Genomic DNA, 25,551 nt, shown 5'->3' on the forward strand with positions numbered 1-25,551 from the left:
GAAAATACATGAAGTAAAAATAAGTAAATCAGTTTTTAAAAATTTTAGTTGTATTTGTACTCAAGTATAAAGTAACTACTGTATATAAATCCATCTATAGTTGTGAAAAATCAGCAAACCTCATTGAACAGATATTAAATGTAGACAAACATTATTTTTAAAAATCCCATTGAATTGTTCTAACCATAAATTACAATAAGAAATTATTTATGAGTGTTACTGCAATCAGCAGAATTACTCAAGTGTTAAATAATCCTTTAAGACTTTTATTTGACAATATCATAAGTGTTTTGTAAAAATCTAAATTGAGGCTCAAATTGATTTTCAATGATTTTGCAGCTATACCCATAGAAACTTGATAAAAGATAGACACGTTTAAGTTCAGTAGTACTTAAAAGTTTCTTAGGCTCCTAAAATCAATAGTTCTTCCCATTAATGTCTTTAATATATTAACCTTTCGCAATAACCCAAAATTATAAGTTCAGACTTCAGCTCTATACTAATTATAAATAAGATATGTACCATCTTTATTATTCAGATGGATAGAAAAAATTAAGAAGAACTGTGTGGGAAATTTAGGGCTTTTAATTCCCGTCAATGATTGTAAGCTCTAGATTACCACAGTACAAAGGAAATCTATGCCAGCTGCATTGTAATTTAAATTTTTCTAGTAGCCCAATTTGTAGTAAATGGAAATGAGTAAACCAAAGTAGTATACAGATACAGTGCAACCCCCATTAAAATACCAAGGACAGCTTTCATAGAACAAGAAGAAAGAATACTAAAATTTGTATGGAATCACAAAAACTCCAAATAAGTTAAACAGTCTTGAGAAAGAACTAGAGCTGGAGGCATCATGCGCCCTGACTTAAAACTATACTACAAAGCTATAGCAATCAAGACAGTATGGTCCTGGCACAACAACAACAAAAATCCCCCACCGAAAATAAGATTTAGAGATCGATGGAATATAATGTAGAAATATATATACCTACACCTATATGGTCAGCTATCTATGACAAAGCAGGCAAGAATATACAATGGAGATTAATGACAGTTCTTCAATAAATAGTGTTGAAAAACTGTAAAGCTATATGCAAAAATAAATTCAAAATGAATTAAGTCTTGAATGTAAGACTTGAAACCATAAATCTCCTAGAAGAACATATAGGCAGTGAGCAGTCTGACATGAATTTTAGCAATATTTTCTTGGACCAGTCTCCTCAGGCAAGGGCAACAAAACTAAATAAAATAAATTACATCAACTAAAAAGACTTTGCACAGCATAGGAAATCATCAACAAGGTAAAAGGGTAACCCTACTGAATGGAAAAATACATCTGTAAGTGATATACCCAATAAAGGATTAATATCCAAAATATATAAAGAACTAACACAACTCAACATCAAAAAGACAAATAATCCAAGTATTAATGGGCAGAGGAGATGAACAGGCATTTCTTTAAAAATATACACATGGACAATAAACATGTAAAAATATGCTCAACATCACTAATCATTAGGGAACTGCAAATCAACCCACAGTGAGATATCACCTCACACCTGTCAGAATGGCTATAATCAAAAGACAACAAATTACAAGTATTGGCAATGATAGAGAAAAGAGAACCCATATGCACTGTTGGTGGGATTATAAACTAATGCAGCCATTGTGGAAAACTGCATTTGAGATGTCTCAAAAATGAAGGATAGAACTACTATACAACCCAACAATTCCACTTTTAGGCACTTATCTGAAGAAAAGAAAAGCAATACTTCAAAAAGATATGCAACTTTATGTTCACTGCAGTACTGTTTAAAATAGCCAAGATATGGAAGCAATGTAGGTGTCCATTGATAGAGGTGTACACAATGAAATATTACTCAGATATAAAAAAAGAACAAAATCTTGCTGTTTGCAACAAACAACATAGATGAACCTAGAGGGTATTTGCTAAGTGAAATAAGACAGAGAAAGGCAAGTACCATGTGATGTCACTTACATGTGAACTCTAAGAAACAAAACAAAAGAGAACAAACTAATAGATACAGGAAGCAAAGAGGTGGTTACTAGAATTGGGAGGGGAAGAAGGGCAGATGATACATTTGAAGAGAATTAAGAAGTACACAATTTCATTATAAAATAAATAAGTAATGGGGATACTATGTACAGTATAAAATTTATAGTCAATAATATTGTAATAACTTTATAGGGTGGCAGATAACTAGACTATGATCATTTCATAATGAATAAATATCAATCACTATGATACATACCTAAAACTAATAGAATATTGTATGCTAACTATACTTCAATAAAAACAAAACATATTTCATAAAAGAGATACCTTTAGAAAGTTGAAAGACAGCCCTGGCTGGTGTAGGTCAGTGGATTGGGTGCCAGCCTGTGAACCAGAGGGTCACCTGTTCGATTCCCAGTTAGGGCACATGCCTGGGTTGTGGAACATGTCCCCAGTAGGGGGTGACAGGCAACCACACACTGATGTTTCTCTCCCTCTCTATCTCCCTCCCTTCCCTCTCTCTAGAGATAAATAAATACAATCTTTAAAAAAAAAGTCAAAGGATAAATGACAAACTTAAAAATACTATATCAACACTCTACTAAGTAAAGGATTAATGCTGAAATAGTTCCTGTTATCAATAAAAATAAATAAATAAACTCAATGGAAAAATGGGAAAGGTCAGGAGCAGATAGGAAATAAAAATGTCTTTTAAACATATGAAATTAATTCAGTGACACTCCATTTAAGAGCAAAGCAAACAAACACAAAGGAAATATCTCAGGTCAACAAAGAAAACATTTCCTAAGAGTGTACTAACAAGGATGTTGGTAAACAGGCTCTATAGAGCATTGACATTGAGATTATAAATTGTATAGATGGAGAAACGTTGATGGCTATTAAGTGTACATGAATCTTTGCCCCAGTGACTCAACTCTTATTAATTTTTTCTGTACTTGCATATGCACGCAAAGACACATAACATGGATATTCATGAAGCTTTGTTTATAATAACGAAGAACTGCAAACAACTCAAAGATCCACCATTAGGAGGCTCATTCAATTTTAATATTGGGTTGGCCAAAAAGTTCATATGGTTTATCCCATAGAATAAAGGACATATTTTTCATTTTCACCAATAACTCTAATGATTTGGATATTTTGAGTATGTCGGCTGTCTCCTGTGTGGCATAACGTTGATTGTTTTCAGTTAATGTCTCAATTTTATTGCTATCAACTTCAAGTGGTGTACCTCACCATCGGGCATCGTCCACTGAAAAATCTCCAGCATGAAACTTCACAAACCACTTCTGACACGTTCCATCACTTACAGTACCTCCTCCATACACTGTACAAATTTTTTTTTTGCATTTCAGCTGCATTTTTACCTTTCTTGAAATGACACATACTATGCCAAAATGTTGCATATATTTTTCTATCTTCAATATTAAAATGGCTACATAAAAATTCACCAAAACTGGTAAGTTCTTTTTCAATGCACACTGATATGACAGCTGTTACAATGCAATCTAACAAAATTGTTTTGAATGATGTTAAAGACAACTGAGCACTACTAGAGTTATCCATCTTACAGAAAAAAACAAAATTGTTTGGCCAACCCAATATTTTGTACCTGGTATACCATGTAACTATTGTAAAAAAAAAAAAAAGAAAAAAAAAAGGCTGTTCTAAATGTAAAAATATAGAACACTATCTATGAGCTATATGAAAACTTTTTTAAAGTGCAGAAGAGTATGTACAGCATGCTAGTACTGTTAAGAAAATAAATGGGTAAAATCAATTTTAATAGTGTATTTTATTTAACTCAATATAACAAAAAAATTATGATTTCAGCAATACATGTAAATAATTATTGATGAGATATTTTAAATTTTTTAATGTAAGTCTTCAAAGTCTGATGCACATTTTACACTAACATCCCAGCCTGGACTAGCTACCTTGCAACTGCTTACTAGCAACATGTGGCTAGTGTCTACCATTCTGAACAGTGTATATCTAGAACAGCAATTTTCAACCAGTGTGCCATGGCACACTGATGTGCGCTGCAAGAGACACACTGGTGTGTCACAGTAATTTTTAAAACATGCAGTACCTGACTGTTCACCATATTTTGCCATGTATAGTGTGCCCTTCTTGCCCAAATTTTTAAGGGAAAAAGGAGGGTGCTCATTATACATGGGAAGTATTAATTCTGTACCTGTATGAATGTTTTTAATTCTGTTATTTATGTTTATGTGTTAAAAGTGTAACTCCAGAAAGCAAGAACGGTATTTGTGTAAAAAATAATACCCTGTAATACAATAATTCATTTTGTTTCTAAATATAAACGAACAAAAAATTGAATTAAAAAATTAAAATGAAAGGTTTTTTTACTGGAAGTTTGCGCCAAAAACACGGTGTGCATTATACACAGGAATGCATTATACATGGTAAAACATGGTAGTCATGGGCACTGACCTCTTTTCCCTTAGATTGTCCAATAAAAAAATAACAGCCAACAAAACAATAGCCATCAGATGCAAATGAATCAAAATTATACCTAATTTTTGTCAGATCGGCAAAAAATACTTTTTTTAGTGTGTCATGAGATGACAAAGGTTGAAAATTGCTGACCTATACCAATGTTTTTCAAATATTTTTGATTGAATATTCCATCTGTAAAATGTTTAGCATGCACTCACAGTTTATGTATGCGTATTTATTTATTTAATTTTTTAATAAAGATATTAAGTTATATAACGCATGGCAAAATTCTCTCTTCTTTTAAAGGTTTTATTTATTTATTTTTAGAGAGAGGAGAAGGTGGGGAGAAATCGAGAGAAACATCAACGTAGGAGAGAAATATAGATAGGTTGCCTCTAGCACATGCCCTAACAGGGGACTGAGCCCGCTACACAGGCATGTGCCCTGACAGGAAATTGAACCAGCAACACTTCACTTAGTGGAACAATGCCCAACTAACTGAGCCACATGGATCAGGGCAATGTTTGTGTATTTATGTATAAGTATATTCATAGACTATTGCCATTAGGTAGTATCTCAAGATATAAAATATACTTAAGGTGAGGTAGTTCATTCCTCAACAAAGTGAATATAAGTCCTTATTTATAATGGTTTTCTTAGTAGTATAATTTTTGGCTGATCTTTAATTAGATTGGATTTTGAAGGCTTTTAAAAAATTTCATAATGGGGCTACAAAAGAAAAAAAAGAAACCAGCCCTGCTAAAAGTATAAGACTCAGCTCTGTCATTTTCTTGTTGTTTATATTATTAGTGTTGTCTATAACATGGGGTATACTTGCAGGCATCTTTAAAGATATTTGCCTATTTTGTAAGAGTTAGTGTAATCAGAACTACATAATGCAATATATTAAATGCACTTGACCTGTGTACCTATAAACTAAAAGCAACTGAACAAATGAGGGCATCGTTGTCAACTCCCTTATATCATGGAACTTCCTTTTCCCTTGGGATACCTCACCATATTATACCTGTATGTCAGTGACAATATCTATCTTAAGCATTGGGAAAGTTTATATTCTAAAATTTCAGATAAAAATAAATGTTTTCACATTTTTTATCAATCCAAAACATTTCCATATTAGATAGAATAAGTAAGCTAAGATGTTGTAACATATCCCCCAAAATTTAGTTACAATATTATTTTCAACATTTGGCTTCCAAGCTTGTACAGTCATCTCAATCCTAGTTAGTCAGATGAAGAAAGAACATGAAAGAATATGCATAGAAGTTTATATGGGCCAGACCAGGGAAGCAGCAAACATATAATACAAGTTCATATTCCATTGGCTGGCAGTCAACACATGGCCATACCTAACTGCAAGGAAGGTTAAGAAGGAAGGAGGGGCAGTGGATTTGGTGAATAAGTTGCATCTCTGCCACAATGGTATCAAAAAGCTGTACTCTGGAATGCATGAAAACCACTTTAGAGACTACTACTTCAGATTGAGTGGATATGTGAACTACTTGAGAGCTAGTTAAAATCCAGATTCCTGAATTGCATCTTTGGAGATTCTCATTCAAGGGGCTTTGAATGAGAGTCAGAAACAAGCATTTTTAAGCAAGCATTCTAGGTGGTTATGATGTAGGTAGTTCAAAATCACACTTGGAAAAACTGTTGTAGACCTCTCTGCTCTCAATTTGTGATTCACCAATACCCACAAACTTACAAAAGAAGGGAGGTACCCTAATCTCTTCTCTAACCAAAGTTTGTTTTTAGTATGAAAAGAAGACAAAAGAAAGCAAGGCCAATCTACTACAGAATAATGCTTCTTTTAAGATCCTACAGTAGATTGTGACCAAAACTGAGTGGCACTATTTTTTCATTATCATTTACTGTTCTTTTCTATTTATTTGTTAATTATACAATTTCTAGAAAAAAATACTACAAATACAGGTCTGCCATTGATAACAAAGTAAGACATAATTAATTATACTCCAAGGCCAACAAAGTTAAAAAACCAGTCAAATAATACAACAGTAGTACAAAAACTTTATTTCCAGGACAATTGTTTCAGTTTGCCTACCTTTCTAGAATCTAAGCCAAAACTATCTGGCACAATTAGGAGTAACAGTAACATGGAAAAATAAGTCATGAGGATCAAAATGATGAAGTCTTAGAATATGTTCAGTCCAGTCTCAAATTCATTTATTTGTAGAATTAATCAGCAGATTTTTTTACATGGATAAAATACAAGAAGGCCACTGACATTTAGAATTTCACTGAGTCTGGTTAAGCTTTAATTTATTTTGTTCCTACTACCAAAAAAGAAGTACATGTTGACATGATTATAAATCAACCTTATCTTGGTTAAAAAAAAAAAAAACGCACTGAAACCATCCTTTCTATACCCCTCACCCTCAAATTAATGTATTTTCTTTATTTTAGGATCCATAAGACCATGGTTACTACTTTTGTGCTAGTCCCGTCTATATTTTCAGATTCAGAAATCAGAGCTGTTATAAAAGTCTGATTTTAGTATCAGAAAAGTGGTACTTGTTGAGTCAAAAATCAGAACCCCAGCCTTCTGAAAGAACTCATAATATATAGAGAGATGATGGGGTTTGTTTGGGTTATTTTGTTTAGGTTTTATAAAGGAAAAATTTTTCAGAAGTAACTTAGTTTAACTCTCCAGTTTAAAATAAGAAAAAAACATAAATGCCTTGCCCAAGGTCATCTCTGCTAACACTGCACCCAGTCAGAGAAATCATATCTCTTGGCTCCTATTCTAGTATTCTACTTCAACATAATGCTTTTGTCATCTCATTAGATGAAATGTAGAACAGTCATCAAATCTGAGAGATGATACTGGGCATATTTTGACTTGCGTTTATAGACATAAATGTATAGACATATACTCACAGTTATAGACATAAACTGTCTATAAAAAAATGAACAAAAACATTGGGTTGTTTGTTAATGACTAACTAGTATTATAGAAGAGTTGCCAAACTTTGGCTATGAAGAGATACTAGTATTCACTGAATACAAAGGTATGTGGACTATGAAGACGTAAACTAAAGAAAAAAAGAGGGGAAAAGTAGGACTGGTACTGTAAGGAAAATCCTCACAATTGCTTAATATTCAAAATCTTTTCTGATGTTTCACAAGCAAATAAAGCAGAAGTCATTAGAAAAAGAATTAATTGTTTTATTATCTATGAAAGCTGTCTATTTCAACATATGTGTTGGTTGATTAATCAATAACAGTTGGGAAGTCATAACTACATTAAATTCCTTATGTATTTTATTTTATCTTAAAATATAAATGAATATCTACCAACCCATCTTTTGATGTGAAGTTAAGGCTTTTCTCTAAGTATGGGTCTTCTTATTAAAGTTGGCATCTGGTTTCTTTCATTAGCCACACCAATAATTATCTATAATTACTTATGTAATCATCATTTAGAATATTTGTATGAATTTACACCATAAATAATATAATCACATATAATTTTAAAAAGTTTTTAGTAACTTTATAATTTATCTAAAGCTTAGTTTTAATGCCAATGAACTTTTCACTCATTACAACAGTTTTTAATATTTTATTCAGTAATTATAATAAAAAGCTCTATTGGCATAAACTGGTTTGGGATAAATACAATTGATTCTTGAAAGATAAATGTCAATTGCTGGGAATAGAAGTATGCAGCTATGTTAGAGAGTGGTCTATCACTCTAATGGTAAAGGTTTAACAGATTATGAACATCTGTTAGTGTGTTTTATTTACAGAAGCAATTGAGAAGATAATGTTAATCCAGTGCATTGGTTAAGGAGAAGTCAATTAAATGTGCATGTATTATTCTTGTATTTCTTATATTTTGGCATTTATGTCATTTTATTTGTTTTATTATCATATCATGGCTTTCTACTTTACCACATAAGGTCTTTAAGATCAGGAACTATTTCTTCATTTCTCCAAAGCCAAGAAAAATGCCTGACTACAGGAGGACCTTTATGTACGCTTACTACAAGAATGAAATAAGATATTTCTCAGTAACTTATTACACAGTCTAAATTTCTCACAAATTTTCCTTTACAAAATGATAATAAGAATATCCATATCCTGTTATACGAAATAGAAGTATCCTGGTACAAAGAAATTCCTTAAGTTGGAAATATTAGAAATTGCATTCTGAGTAGTAGCTGCAATAAAGTACAGTGAAGAAATGATACTGGGTAAAATGGCCCTGGGGAAAAAAAGAAAACTATAGAAGGGCATGATGAATGTTCCTAGCCAAAGTCACCAAATTCCAAATTCATTATTTTACTTAATTTTTAATATGTTAGATATTAAAAATTTCATCCATAATATAACACATTTGGCAGGCCTAAAACAATCTTTAAAGTCTATAGCTAATGATATTTTAGTTCAAATTCAATATCTGGTTTGTCAATTCTATATTCAAATACCGATTTAGAAAAATGCCTGATAATTAATTTGACCTCTTAGGGACTGTATATAAAGCTTTTTAGGGTGTGACATCAGAGGAATGGCACATGAGAGGTACCTCTGGTCTCTCCCTGTTAAGTTACAATAATTTGAACAGCTATAGTTCCACAAAGAATTCTCTGATCAACACACAAACATGTTTGATGTCTTGGAGATTTGCTAACTGAAGCATCTAAAGGTGGGTGAGTGGGAGCAAGCGGAGGAGGATGGAAGGGAGAAGGATGGAGTCTGGAGCACACTGCAGGTCTTAGGAGAGGGGAAGAATCAGGTTGCTGCTTACATTCCCTGAGCACAGAGAAGCAAGGAGATCCTGTGAGCTCAACCAGAGTGGTTGGTCCCTGCTGAGGCTGAGTCCAGTGACTGGACACAGCGACAAAGCACAGAGGTGCAACTGCAGTTGTCTGGAGGCCACAAACGCCTGGCAGAACAAAGCCAAGAAGCCTGGCTGCCTCCCCTTATTGCTCCAGAGCTTGCCACTACCCTTAACCTTCCCAGATATAGTAGTAGGCCCAAAGAAGGCTGTAGCCGGGAGTGCTGGGCTACTAGAACAATGGAGACATATTTTTTTTCCTGAGTGGTGGGCACAAGCTATGGTTGATCCCAGTGACGGGGGGCAGAGATACAGAGTGAGGTGGCTGAGATCTGTTAGTTGCCATAATTGGGAGGAGACAAAGCCAAAAGGCACCAACAACCTCTCACATGTCACTCCTCCTTCCCCCTACTGACACAGTTGTCTGGTTGCAGGTGACAGCTTTGGGATTTCTCAGGCTTGAACCCTGTTGTACAGCACATTCACCCATGAGGGTGGTGCCCTGAGACTGAGGTGACCCGGTCACAGAGGAGATACCCACCTTCCAGGCAATAAAGGGCATTTTCTACCACCCTACAGAGATCCCAGAAGCCAGAGCAGCAAAGGAGAACTAAAAACCCTGGGCTTCAGTATCACCAACTGAAAAACAAGACTTTGTATCAATCTACTAGAAGCACCACTCAATAATTTCATTCCCATAGACGCCTAGATACAGAAGGAATTCATCAAATACCATGAATAACCAAGGTAATGGGGCAGCTCAGAAAGAAAATTAAAAATCTCCAGAAAATAAACTTAAAGATATGGATATATGTGATTTTAAGTGACAGAGAATTCAAGATTGCAGTTCTGGAAATATTCAACAACTTACGAGAAAACACAAAGAGTTTAATAGTCAGAAATAAAATCAATGAACAAAATGAATACCTTACCTAAGAGATTAAAACTTTAAAAAAGAACCAAATAGAAATTCTGGAGATGAACTCAATAAAAAAGATGAAGAATGAATTAACAAGCTTAGGAAACAGAGCTGACCAGTTAGAGGAAAGAATTAGTGACATCAAGAATAGAAAACCAGAAATAATGCAGATGGAAGAAGAGAGAGACTTGACAGTAAAAAAGAAAAAAAAAAAGAATGCTATACAAATTATCTGACTCCATCAGAAAGAGCAATGTAATAATAATGGATATATCAGAAGGAGAAGAGGGAGAAAGGGGAACAGAGAGCTTATTCAAACAAATAGTTAACGAAACTTCCCAAACCTATAGAAAGAGCTATATCCTTGAATTCAAGAAGCAAACAGAATACCTAATTCTCTATATCCAAAAACACCTTCTCCAAGACACATTATATTAAAAGTGCCAAAAAATGACAAAGAATTCTCAAGGCAGCAAGGAAAAGAAGACAATTTTATACACACACACACACACACACACACACACACATCATATGTGTATATATATCATATAGGTATGTGTGTGTATATATGATACACACATATGTAACATATATACACACACACACATACCTCCCATTAGATTATCATCAGATTTCTGAGCCGAAACCCTACAAACTAAGAGAGAATGGACTCAAATATTCAAACTATTGAAAGGGAGAAACTACCTGCCAAGAATAATATATCCAGCAAAGTTGTCCTTTAGATATGAAGGAGAAATAAAGATTTTCCAGACATTCAGAAGCTGAGGGAATTTACCACCACAAGACCTCCATTACAGGAAATACTGAAGGGGGTTATTCTACCTGAAACAAAAGACAAAAGGATACAAAACTATGAGTAAGATTACTAACAGAAAGACAGAAGCAAAATATTGCAACCCTTTTTCAGAATTGCGTATTATGCACTCAAATATAAAGGTTAAATGAGGTAAAAACATTAAAAATACAGAGAAGACAAGAGCTACTGCAATTTGGAAATGAACTAACAGCATAAATGGAGATAATCTGTGACAACAAAAACATAAAAGGGAGGGTGTAAAGGTCTGACTGTACAAGGGGGAATGGAGATAACATTCAGAAGCAAAAGGACTACTGTATATATACACTTTCTTTTGTATATAACACACACACACACACACACACACACACACACACGAAAACCCAAACTGAGACACGTAACTTAAAAAAAGAGAATGGAGAGAAAAAAAATCATAGAATACCACCAAACTAGAACAGCAGACAGAAGCACAAGGGAAAATAATGAAGACACAAAGCTACCAGAAAACAAAAATATGAAATGGCTATAGAAAATCCTCACACATCAATATCCACCCTAAATGTAAATTGATTAAACTCATCAATAAAATGACACAGTGTAACAGACTTAATCAAAAAGACAAAACCCAACCATATGCTGCCTTCAGGAGGAGACACATCTCAGCTGCAAGACAAATGTAGACTCAAAGTGAAGGTGTGGAAAATGATTCTCCAAGCAAATGGCACCCAGAGAAAAGCAGTTGTAGCCATAGTTATATCTGACAAAATAGATTTAAAGATAAAAAAGTTAACAAGAGACAAAGATGGACATTTTATAATGATAAAGGGGACAATACACCAAAAGGCATAACACTTTTCAATATATATTCACCTAACCATGGAACACCAAAATATATAAAGCAACTATCAACTAAAGGGAGAAAATGACAAAAATAATTATAGTAGGGAATCTAAATATCCCATTTACACTATGCCTAGATCACCCAAACAGAAAACCAAAAAGGAAATAATGGCCTCGAATGACACATTAAACCAAATAAACATAATTGACATTCACTGAACCTTTCACCCTAGAATAGACATTCTTCTCTAGTGCACATGGAATATTCTCAATGATAGACCGTATGTTGGGACACAAAACTCGCCTGAACAAATTTAAGGGGACTGAAATCCTACCAAACATATTCTCAGACTACAATGTTCTGAAACTGGAAATCAACTGTACAAATAAGCTGTAAAAACCACAAACACTTGTATGTGCAGATTGAACAACATGCTACTAAAAATGGTCAAAGAACAAATAAAAGGAGAGGTCAGAAGATACACAGTAACATATGAGAATGACAATACAACATATCAAAATGTTTGGGATGCAGCAATACCAGTAATAAGAGGACAATTTATACCATTACAGACCTATCTCAAGAAACCAGAAAAATTACAAGTAAACAACCTAATATTACATTTTGAAGAACAAGAAAAAGAACAAGAGCAGCCCAAAGTCAGAAGGAAGGAAATAAAAATTAGAACAAAATTAAATGAAACAGAGACAAAAAGACAATACAAAACATTAAAACAACAAAGAACTTGGTTCTTTGAAAAGATCAATAAAATTGACAAACCTCTGGCTAGACTTACTAAGGAAAAAAAGAGAAAAGGCTCAAACAAAATCAGAAACAAAAGGGGAAGTTATGAAGAACACCACACAAATAGAAAGGATCATACAAGAATACTGTGAAACACTATAGGTCACCAAATTCAATAACGTAGAAGAAATGGACAAGTTCTTAAAAACATATAACTTTCCTAGACTGAACCACAAAGAATGAGAAAATCTAAATTGACCAATCAACAGTGAGAAAGTTGAAAGAACCGTCAAAAACTTCCCGAAAAGTAAAAGTCTAGGACCAGATGGCTTTATTAGTCAATTCTACCAAACATTCAAAAATTTAATACCTATTCTTCTCAAACTCTTTCAAAAATTTGAAAAAGAAAACCACATACCAGTGTCTTTGATGATTACAAATGCAAAAATCCTAAACAAAATATAGGCAAAACGAATACAACAATACATGAAAAAGATTATACTTCACAATCAACTACAGTTCATTCTAGGGGTACAAGGATGGTTCATTGGATGCAAATTGATCAGTATGATACACCACATTAACAAAATAAAGAATAAAAATCATATGATCATATCAGGAGATGCAGAAAAAATATTGGACAAGATATAACATCCATTTATAATTAAAAAAATAAAATGGGTATAAAAGGAAATTGCCTCAACATAATAAAAGCTAATATGGAAAAACCTCAAGCTAATATCATACTCAATGGTGAAAAACTGTAAAATTTTCCTTTAAGTCCAGGAAGAAGATAAGGTTGCTCACCCTCACCACTCTTACTCAATATAGTACTGGAAGTCCTGGCCAGAGCAACCAGACAAGTGGAAGAAATAAAAGGTATCTAAATTAGGAATGAAGAAGTAAAATTTCACTTTTTGCAGATAACATGACTGTTTATCAAGAATACCCTAAAGACAACACTAAACTATTACAACTATTTTGTAATAGTTTGTAAACAACTATTACAAACAATAAAATAGAGCAAAGTTGCAGGATAAAAAAATATTATGTAAAAAAAATTAATGTGCAGGACTCCATGGCATTCCAATATATACGAACAATGAAAAATCAGAAAAAGAAATAAATGATTCCTTTTGCAATTACAACAAAAAGAATACCTAGGAATAAACTTAAAAGATGTGAAGGACCTCCACAATGAAAACTCTAAGATATTATTAAAAGAAACAGAAGAAGACACAAATAAATGGAAAGATATTCTGTGTTCATGAACTGAAAGTGAACATAGTTAAAAATGGCCATATTACCCAAAGCAATATACAGGTTTAATGCAATCTCCACCAAAATCTTAATGGCATTTTTTTAAAGAAATGGAACAAAAAGGCATCAGATTTACATGGCGACACCAAAGACCCTAAATACCTGAGAAAAAAGAATAAAGCCAGAGGTATCATCCCCCCTAACTTCAAGTTATACTACTAAGTAACATAACCATAATAGCATGGTGGTGACAGAAAAAAAGACACACAGAACAAGAAAGAGAATTAGGGTTTAGAAATAAACACACATATAAATGGGCAAATACTCTTCAACAAAGGAGCCATAAACATACAGTGCAAAAAAGAAAACCTCTTTAATAAATAGTGCTGGGAATGCTGGAAAGCCACATGCAAAAGAATGAAACTAGACTGCCATCTGTCACTGTAGACAAAAATTAACTCAAAGTTGATCAAAGACCTAAATATAGACCCGAAACAATAAATTACATTGAATACGTAGGAATTAAACTTTTGGACCGTGGTCTTAGAGAGTATTTTATGACTTTGACTTCAAAGGCAAGGGAAAAAAATGAATTGGGAATACAGTCATACCTTGGTGCTTGTAGGCTTCAGAACTCGTCAAGCTCTGTACCCATTGCATTTTAATGAGGAAAAAAATGTTTCAGCACTAGGTGCTTACTATAACTTGTATGAGTCATGATGCTGTCCCGCAAGAGAAAATGTTTCATCGTTCAGTACTCACTGGTTTCAGCGCATGAATTCTGGAACAAATTAACGACAAGTACCAAGGTACCACTGTATATCAAAATAAAAAGCCACTGCACAGCTAAAGAAACTGTCAACGAAAAGGCAATCAACCAAATGCGAGAAGGTATTTGCAAATAACATCTACAATAAAGTGTTAATATTCAAAATACACAAAGAATTTATACAACTCAACAACAAAACCCCCAAACAATCCAATTAAAATGGGCAGAGGAGCAGGCTCAGAAGACCTGGTCCTGCTCTGACCAATCATGCCCATGCTAGGCTGCCTCACCAGCACTTTCCACCTGGTGGTTGGTCACATATTCAAGTTTCACTAGATGCTCCACTCCTCAGAGTACCTTCAGTAACCAGGATGCTTCTCCCACTCCCGTGCCACTGCAGAATTTCCCAGACAGCCTTGGCTTTCTTTCTTTAGAGGATAGTGGATTTGTTTAAAACTATGTTGCCATTTGTTTAAATAAAATATTATAATCAGCAAAACAAACAAGCACAGAAAATATAACCAGCAACATTAAATGAAAAAAGAAACTGACAGTAACAAGAGGGAAGAAAAGAAGGGGAAGGGTCAAATCAAGGAGCGTGTATAAAGGACCCAAGGACAAAGCCAAAGTGGGAAAGGACTGAGGGAGGGAGGTTGGGGTGGGTGGGGCAGGGGAATGTGGTGGCGGGAAAATGGAGACAAATGTATTTAAACAACAACAACAAAAAAAGGCAAAGAAAAAAAATATTATACTCCAATAAGGAAGTATTTGCTTTCTGTTTGGTCTGGAGATAAAATTGATTCCCAGCTCAACTTTTTTAGAGTGCTTTGCGAAAAAAAGGAAAATTTGAATGAAGGGTGAGAGATGATCTCTGGTTAAACTGGTTGTTCTTTCCAAAGACAGAGGTTGGGGAGACAGGAATTTTTAAAGAATGGGGAGAGTACCTGAATAGACCCCTCTCCAAAGAAGACATACCAATGGCCAACAGATATATGAAAAAATGTTCAACTTCATTAGTTATTGGGAAAATGCAAATAGAAATTACAATGAGAATTTACACCTCTGAGAATGGCTATTGCCCCACGTTTCTAGGCCTCTGATTCCATTTTGCTTGCTATTTAATTTGTTCATTAGATTCTACATATGAGGGGGGACTCAAATAAACTGGAATTTATTTATAAAAAATTGTGTATTTATTCTTACATGTTTAAACTTCAGTTACCTTAAAAGTACTCTCCATTTGATGCAACACATCTAATGAGACATTTTTTCCACTGTTCAAAACAGTTTTTGAACTTGTTGATTTTGATGCCTTTTAGTGCTTCTACCATTTTTTGTTTCACCTTTTGCACATTGGCAAAATGTTTCCTGTTGTGGACTTTTTCATCGGGGGGGAAATGTCACTTGGGGTGATATTGGGAGAAGAAGGAAGGTGGGGCATGGGGGATCATGCCATTTGTGATCAAAAACTGCTTAACACTCGGCATGGTGTGAGCAAGTTTTCTCATAAATGACCCATTATGAAATGGGCAAATGCACTGAAAGGGTCTTTAAAAAAATTCACTGAGGCTAGAATGTAGCCTCTCACAACGCCAGCTGGTACACTGATACAGATGGGTTTCTAGAACACCCACCTGGGAAGTCTATACTACAAGGAACCTGCCATCCAGAAGACAGTTCTGTTTTTTTGCTCCCCCCTCATATTTGTAATAGTCCATATCTGAAAACAATAAAGTTGTCCTTCAATGGATGAATGGATAAACAGCTGTGGTATATCCATACAATGAAATGCTATTCACCAGTAAAAAGGAATAAATTATTGATACACAAAACAACTTGGATGGATCTCAAAAACACTGCTCTGAGAGAAGCTAGTCACAAAAGGGTATATACTAACCAATTCAATTTATTTGACATTCTAGGAAAGACAAACTATCATGACAGAAAACAGATTAGTGGTTGTCAAAGACAGTATGAAGATGTTGTGGTATGACTATCAAGTGATAACAAAGGGTTTGGGGGGTATGATGGAATTATTCTGTATCCTTGTTGTGTGGTAGTTAGAAAAGAAGCCAGTTTTACAGTATTATTATTTTAAAAATAAAATTAATTTTTAAAAAGAGACAATAGATTCAATTCAATTAGGGTACCATGAACACATATAAGTAAACTATTTTCAAAGAATTCAAGTCACTTTAATTAAAAAAATTTTTTATCCTCACCCAAGTACATGCTTATAGATTTTAGAGAAATGGGAAGGAAGAGAGAGAGAAAGAGGGAGATGAAGAGAACCATTAATGTGAAGAGAAACACCAACTGGTTGCCTTTTGTATGTGCCCTGACCAGGGAATGAACCTGCAACCTAGGCATGTGTCCTGACTAAGAAGTCAACCCACAACCTTTTAGTTCACAGAGTTGCATTGCAGCCAACTGAGCCACACCTGCTGGGACATAATTACTTTAAATAATAAAATCAACTATATTATAAAAGTCATAGTGCAGTATTTCTAGATCGTCTGGATTAATATATTTTCATGGCACCTAAAACACTTTTCATAGTTGCTAAAATACAGAGTTACACTATATCAAATTTCTGAAATTTATACATAACATAATGAAGAGACATCACTATCAAATGCCATTTATAATCCTTAGTAGAATACTGAATAAAAAAAATCTATAAATAATATTTTGGGAAAGTTGGAGAAATCTAAATACACACTGAACTGTATAAAGGTGATATTATAACATCAATAAATTTTGTATCGAGCATAGGATAACGGTATTGTGAAATAAAGACCTTATTTTTAGAAAAACATGCTGAAGTATTCAGAGGTGAAGTACCATGATTTATTTAAATATTTTCAAATAGAGAAAAAAAGTAAAACATAGATTTGCATAGATAAAGCATGTATTACAAAATATTAACAATCATGAATCTAGGTGTAAAGTGAACATGTATTCATCATACTGTTCTCATCATTTCTAAAAATGAAAGTTTTCATAATAAAAAACAAAACGTTACGGCATAACAACAATTACAAAAATGTAAAAATAATGAATTTGTGATCAAATTAATGTAGTATTTATAACATCTATTGAGATGTAGAAATTTTTACATTTGAAAACTTAGTCTTATCACTGTCCTGTGTCCTAACTGGCCTTCTAACTAAAGTGTAAATAAAATCAATTTGACCTAAGACTTTATGAACATCTACCATAGAGATAAAGGTCCTATACCCCACAAAATTTTATCCAAATGTCAACTACTACTTGGTATCATAATCCCACATAATAAAACTTTTAAAAAGATTATTCATTGCTATTAAATTTCCAACCAGAAATTGAAACTAAATCATTTCTCAAATATATAGGTGGTTTTCTAGATAGAATTATCTATTCAGAGTCCAATCTAGAAGTCAAGAGTTTTGTGAATTTGTCTATAATAGCATCTTAAAATATTTTGTCAACTACAATTCCTACTTTTTCAGTGTTCTGAAAGTTTAGTCGATTATCAATTATTCAGTAAGAACTGAATACTCACTCTGTATCAGGCATTAGACCATAGTTTCTGTATAAGAAAATTTATGCACATTCTCTCAAGGTATACAATAAAATTGCAAAATGTATTAGATAATTCATTGTTTATCCTAAGCATTGGATTTAGAAGTAGATAGTTGCATACAAAATGTAATTTAATGACTATTATGAAGATCTCATACACACACACCCTCCCTCACCAAAAACAGTGTGACTCCATTCCTTGTTTAAACTGCAGATATTACTGGAAGATGAACATGTTTCAGACTACCAGCTACTTAAATCTTTAGTAAATTGGCTGATCAGATCTTTTCCTGAGAAAAGGTTTAAGAAAAAGAAGAGATCATGAAGGTAACAAAGACAGTAATGAAAGGATATGGAAAGGAAAGTAGAAGTAATAAAAATAACTTTTTTATAGTAAAATAGAGTAGGCCTTCAACAGTCTCTTATTGTACTCAAAGTCATTTTATAATCAAGTTGTAGATAGAAGCCTACAGAATATGTAAAGCTGGATCCAATATCATTAACCTATTACATAGTTGTTTTAATTAAAATTGTGAGTTCCTTTTTTATTCAGATAATTAAAGTTGAACAAGCTTGGAACCCTTTAGAAGAAAGGATGAAAAGTAGTATAAATAGGCAGGAGTCTGAGAATAAGAATAAAATGTAATTGTTTCATTTAAAATAACAATATGGCTAATGTTTATTCTTTACTTAATGATGATTTACCTATATTGACTTGGCAAACATTAAATTCTAAAATTTTCACTTTTGACCAAACAAGGTAATACAACAAAAATACAAAGAGAAAAAGAAGTCAAGACTTTGTAACATAATTTTTAAGTAATTAAAGTGCTTTTATATGGAAAGGTGAGTTAACTTTTCTGGGAGCTCTATTAAAGAAAGCTAGAACAAGAGGAAAATCAGTGCTCACTAGAAAGGAGGTTGTAGTCATTTTTTAAAGGAAAAAGAAATGGAGTATGTTACTGTGAAAAGCAATGAATTTTGACTTTCTAAGTGTTTGAATAGAGACTAGAGCACTATTGTTGTACTTTTAAATGACAGTGGGACCCACTGGGGTAGTAAACACAGATCAAAAGTCAACCAAAAGTATAAATTGGAGCAATTAAAAAAAAAATTCTCTCTACATAGAACTTTTTCAGGGCCCACAGATCAAGAGAGGCCAATTCACCTGGTGTGTGTTCACAAGGCACAAATAACTGAAGCAGTGTGCAGGGTTCTTCTTATGTGAAGGCAGTGAGTGTCTATCAGACAGAGTAATTGGTTGATAAACAAACAAACAACAACAACAAAAACCCTAACTCTAGCTTTATTAAACAAAAAAGGGAATAAATTTAAGAAACAGAAGCTTGGAAAACCAAACGAAGACCCGGAAACCAGGGTTTGAAAGTAAATGGAAACAAAATCAACCCCAAAGGCTGCAGGAAAAATGATCAGACTTTAGTGATATGGCATGGCTCGCACTATCTACCACATATTACTCCAGTCTCAGACCACCAACCATCATGCTTTCTGGGTACCATCACCATTGCTTCCATTAATGAATCCTAACAGGGATGGGATGCTCGATAGTAAGAAAACCACAATAAATTTCTACAGTAAGATTTATACAGACTGAGAGGTATATTCAATCCTATCCAACTGGGATAGCATCCACAATGCAATGGCCTCCAAATAAACTGTACACACCTAGTGTTTCTGCTGTTTCATTCATGACATTTCATTTCCTTGGGGCTTTTCATATTATTTGGGAAATAATTTGTGGTTCTTCTTTGAATTTTAGAATAAAAGTATATTTACCTGAGAATTTGTATTTGTTTCATCAGATGCTCAGAAGCACAATAAACTATTTTAAACTAAATTCACACATTTAAGGATTATTGTATAGTCTAGGTGATATGAATTGTACGGTGAGTTTATGGTTACAATGTCTCAGGGACTTTTCTTAAACCTGTTTGGTCCAACTCTAATGTATCTTTCTTTCCAGTATCAAGTCCTCTGGGAAAAGGAATGTGTATGTGTGTGATGAGAGTGGAGGAAAGTACATAATTATTGGAATGTTATCCAAAAAGAAAATGTGAAAAGAGCCCTCAATAAAACATGTATTCATGAAATGGCTAGCTGAAGACATTAATTTCCTGGAGTTATAAAGATATTATAAAATGATTACATTAGGAGGGGGCAAGGAGCAAACTTTCCTCTTAACATTTCTAACAGAAACTTTCTTAGTTAATTAAAGCAATGATTTTGAACATAAATTCACCTAACAGAACTCTAGACTTACATATAATTACTGTGGGAATAAACGTTGAATAAAGGTATTTCATTTGCATTTATTTAGATTAGAAATTAGATATTTTTAATAAAATAATGTTTTCTATAATGGGATTTAAAACTTTTTTAAATGAAGTTAATGTAATGTTTTCCAAATAAGCTTAATGTAATGTTTTTTCAAATAAACTTTCTGCATAATTTATTTCTCCTCAAAGCAAGACCCATGTTATAAAAAAGTCAAGAGTCAATATTGCAAAGGTTTTCAAGTACTTCCATTTTTAAGATTTTAGTTTAAAATACTTATGGGTATTTAACAGAACAGATGGCTTCGAAGGATAAATATTTGTAACTTAACATTTTAAATAGAAACTATACCCTTTATAATAGAATAACTTTATAATAGAATGACTTCTGTGACAACAGACTGTTCTTCTGTAACTATTTTGGGGTAAGAAGAAAATCTGTTTTAGTTTAACACTTTAAACTAAAACAGAAAGAGAGTTTTGAATTAACAGTGCTTCAGTTCTAACTTGAGTTTTGTTAATCTTTCGGAGTAGTATTTAAAAATGACTATAGAATAACTAAAAACTGGTTTCTCCTCTGACACCCCAGTATACTTTAAAATTTTTCTATAGTTTCAGAAGAGTCAGATATGTTTTTAGGCAAATTTCACCATTTCAAATGTTCCTTGGAGAATTAGGAGTTTCTTGGCTATGGCCAGGGCAGTCAGGGTCCTAATTCCACCTCTGGGTAAAGTGACAGCAAATCCACACAGAAGAGTTCTAAGGTTTATAACTTGCTTCTGAGTCCAGAGAGGACAGATTCCTGTAAGAATCCTCCAGAAAATCAAATGGGTTGTTTTCTTGTACTATGGAAGACCAAGATATTTGGTTAACACTCCTCCTACTATACCACATCTAAAAATGTTGAAGATATACAAGATCTGTCCAAAAGGTATCCAACCATGTCATATGAAAAATAGAAACATTTATTGAAGAAGACACAAGATATGAAAAACACTGTACATAGCATAATGACCTCGATCCCCTTCAAAGTAGGCACCTTGGGACCTCACACCGTTCTCCCAATTGCCATCAGCTGTCCTGTCATATTTTCCTGAATCTCATCGATGGTCTGAAATCACTTCCCTTTCAAAGGTGATTTAGTTTTGGGAAAAGCCAGAAGTCACTGGGTGCCAAATCTGGGCTGCAGGGGAGCTGAGTTGCCTGGGTGATTTGATGTTTCACCAAAAAACTCTGTAAGAGATGTGATGCACAGGAGGGCACGTTGTCATGACGAAGCTGCCGATCATCTGTTGCCCATAGCTGTGGCCTTTGAATCATCCAAATAATTTCCAGGGAGGAATGTTCAAGCTTAACGCAAAACTTGATGCAGATTTGTTGCTTTAGTCTCAGTCATTTTGAATGTAATGGCCACACAGTACAAATGTTTACTCAACCTGTCTACCACCCCCACTGACTAGTACAGTGAAGTTGTCATTGTTCATGCATGCACATTCCAGTCCACTTGCCTTGCCTGCCAGGTTACAGCAATGTTGTGCAAATGGTTCTCATTATGTTAACAATGGTTGGTCTTTTTTCCAGACAGATATATACATATGCTGGAAACTAAAAATTTTGTACAAGACCATAAAATAAAAGAAAGCAGAAATCCAGATTAATAAAGAGATCTGGGGCCAGTATTTTCTGCATCCTGGTGGCCTCTGCTCATGTGTAGCTTAGAGGATGGGTAGTAAAGAGCCCCATTCTTAAGCATAGCAATTCAGAGTTCAATCTGGACATGAAGTCCTATCATATAAAATCCAAATACAGTTAAGAATCTTTAAATCATAAACTATTAAAAATGAACAAATAAACAAAAATCCAAAACAGAGAGTTGACAGCAATATAGGCCCATCCATCTTGGATGTGGATAGAACAGAAAAGGGATAAAAAAAGAAAGAAAAAAGGCTGCCCTTACAACTAATAACCACAAATTCACACTTACGAAGGTTTATGACCTCAATCTAAAAATCTGAAGTGGTTCCGGATTGCTACTATCCCTGTGTGCATAGAAAAATCAAATTTCTCATAAAGGAATGAACTCCATACATTCCAACATCAACAAATAAATTTAAAACAAACAACCAAAAAACTACCACAAGGAGTATTTAGAGAAAAAGCAAACTATAGAATCTGACCTGAAAATATAAGTATTAGAATTATTAGATAAAGAACATTAATATACTCAATATACTTAGACAAAGTACTAAATGTAGGAAAACTAAGCAGATTTAAAATAACCAATCAGACATCTCATATATGAAACATATAATAAATATTTTAGGATTTGGGAAGAAGCTAAGGAGACTGCAGGAGTTTAGGGATGGAAAGTAAATTCAGGTATCAAGAAATGACACAGAATGCAACAAAAAGTTAAAATATAGAAAATAAAAAAAATTAAAAGATATAGAGTCTGGTAGATAGTTCAAAATTCTGTAGGAGTTACAGAAGGAGATAATAGAGAACAAATAATAAAAGGCCTTTTGGGGACTCCAGTATTGACTTCATGCTCTGGAAGCACAAAGGCAAGAACACATTCAAAATGAAAAATTCATAGTGAAAAGTTAACCCTGCAGTACTTGACTTCTATGGACTATTAAATTGTAAATGCTCAAACTTAACTATGTATACACTAAAATAATCTTCACTGATTGTACAATATTGAAATAAGACTAGCAATTACACTTAAAACTAATAATCTAACAAATTTAAAAAAAAACTAGCATATACAATTGGGACTGAGAATTAACATAAAAATCTAACCTTCAGTGTTACTTCCAATTCTAAAATCTACAACATAAATTTTGTTACCTTGATCCTCTACCCAATTAATTCCCTGAGTTGAAAATAATACCGTAAGAATCACCTCAATAAGCCTTCATTACAGGGTTCCCATAAACAGGAAAATTACTGGTCCTCCATCATAAACATAGCATAAGCTTTGGAACTACCTTTAAGTACTAGCTTCACTCATTTATCTGCATAGCCTTGAGCAAAATATTTAATCTTTAACCTTTGGTTCTTACCTATAAAATGGAAATAATATCATTCATGTCTCAGGATTGCTTAAGTATTAAACAAGATTTAAAAATAATGCTTATAATACAGTAAGCACCAAGTAAGCTTCCATAATACTCTATACACCAATTATAAACATAATTCTAGAGTGGTTTCCAAATTTTATCAAAGTACTTAGTATTGCGATAATTTTTTAATAGTTTCTTATTGATTTTTTAAATCCTCACCTGAGGATGTGTTTTTATTGACTTTTAGAGAGGGAGGGGAAAGAGAAAGAGGGAGAAGGAAAGGGAGAGGGAAAGAGAGAGAGAGGGGGAGGGAGGGGGAGGGGGAGAGAGAGAGAAAGAGACATTTATGTGAGAGAGAAACATCAATAAGTTGCCTCCTGTACATGCCCTAAGCTGGGATGGAACCTGCAACCTAGGTATGTGCCGTGACTTGGGATTAAACCTGCAACCTTTTGGTGTACAGGAGGAAGTCCCAACAACTGAAACACCTGGCAAGGACACAATAATTTTTTTTCATGTCATTCCCAAGTAAAAAGAACTACAGTTCTATTTATTAAATAGGCCCAAACAAATTAATACATATTTATGTCCTAACAACTTGGTTGCTATTTATAAACAAATAAAATTGAAAGAAAAATGTTTTAATTTCTTCATTAAATAACCACAATTACTTACAAATGAAATGGGTGCACCTATTGAACCCTGCACATATTCTGAAACCTGCAGTATCTGATTTTCACCACAGTAACGACTGGTATAGGACAGGACATCATCAAAAGTACACTCTAATGTGAACCATCCTAAGGTAATAATTTGTGTGGCATCCAAATGATGTTGCTGGGTTTCCCTCAAAATTAACTATCTTGTATAGTGCCCCTAAGAGTTTGGTATGGCAGCAACGTGAGGCAGGTAATTTTGCAGTTGTCCAAGGTGGCAACATAGGAGCCTCCTGAACTTACCACCTCTCAGGTACACACTGAAACTACAGAGTAACTCTCAAATCCAGAAAGTAGCTGAGTAAATTTTACACATCCAGTGAATTGAAATAACTGCATAACACACATTAAGATGGGTTTCATGACAGCTTCAACTACTAGAAGTCTCTAAAAACAAAGATGGTGGCTTTTTTTTCCGTTCTATTACAGTTGTCCCAATTTTCCCCCGTTTCTCTCCCGTACTTGGCCACCCTTCACTCCCACAGTCAATCTCCACCCTGTTGTCCATGGGTCATTCACAGTTGTTCTTTAACTAGGCCCTTCCTCTCCTTTCCTCCCTTAACCCCTTCTTCCCTTTCTTCCCCTGCCTCTGCTCCCTGTCAGTTTGTTCCTTGTTCCCATACCTCTGGTTCTGTTTTGTTTATCAGTTTGTTTTGTTCATTAGATTCCACTGGTGGTAACTTAAACAACCACGAAGGTTTAAGAGAAAATCAAGAGCTCATGCTGGCCTCATTGAAAAAGTTTATCTTCTACACAAAACCACTCTATCAAATTGGGATAGGTGGTTATTTTATCTACTTCACTGAAACCAATACAGCGAGTCAAGAAAAATGGAGACACAAAAAAAATGTTACAAAAAAACAGAATAAAACTCCAAACACAGATTAATAAAATGGAGATAAATGATGAACCTAATAAAGAGTTCAAAATCATGGTATAAAGATGCTTGCTGAGATCAGAACAATGCATGAACAAAATGAGAACTTTAACAAAGAGATAGAAGACACAAGATAACACCAAGCAGATCACAGGGTTGAAGTGTACAAAAACTAAACTGAAAATTTCAACAAAAAGGGTTCAACTTCAGAGGAGATAAAGTGGAAGAAAGGATAAGCACAGTTGAAGGCTGGGCGTGGAATTCATCCAATCAAGGGAGCAAAAAGAAAAAAAGAATGAAAGAGAGTAAAGATGGCTTAAGAGATTTAGGACACTATCAAGGAACTATACAAGGAACATGCA

The 25,551-nt window shown here is 33.9% G+C and overlaps 1 protein-coding gene across 6 annotated transcripts in view; it reads right to left on the reverse strand.

Moving 5' to 3' along the window:
- The window catches only part of GPHN (gephyrin), a 439,737-nt gene that overhangs the window by 317,084 nt on the left and 97,102 nt on the right, over positions 1-25,551 (reverse strand). The gene's annotated exons all lie outside the window — the stretch shown is intronic.

The sequence above is a fragment of the Pteronotus mesoamericanus genome, unplaced genomic scaffold, assembly GCF_021234165.1.
Source record: "Pteronotus mesoamericanus isolate MK-2021 breed Mesoamerican mustached bat unplaced genomic scaffold, CSHL_Meso_final contig_182, whole genome shotgun sequence".
Taxonomy (NCBI): Eukaryota; Metazoa; Chordata; class Mammalia; order Chiroptera; family Mormoopidae; genus Pteronotus; species Pteronotus mesoamericanus.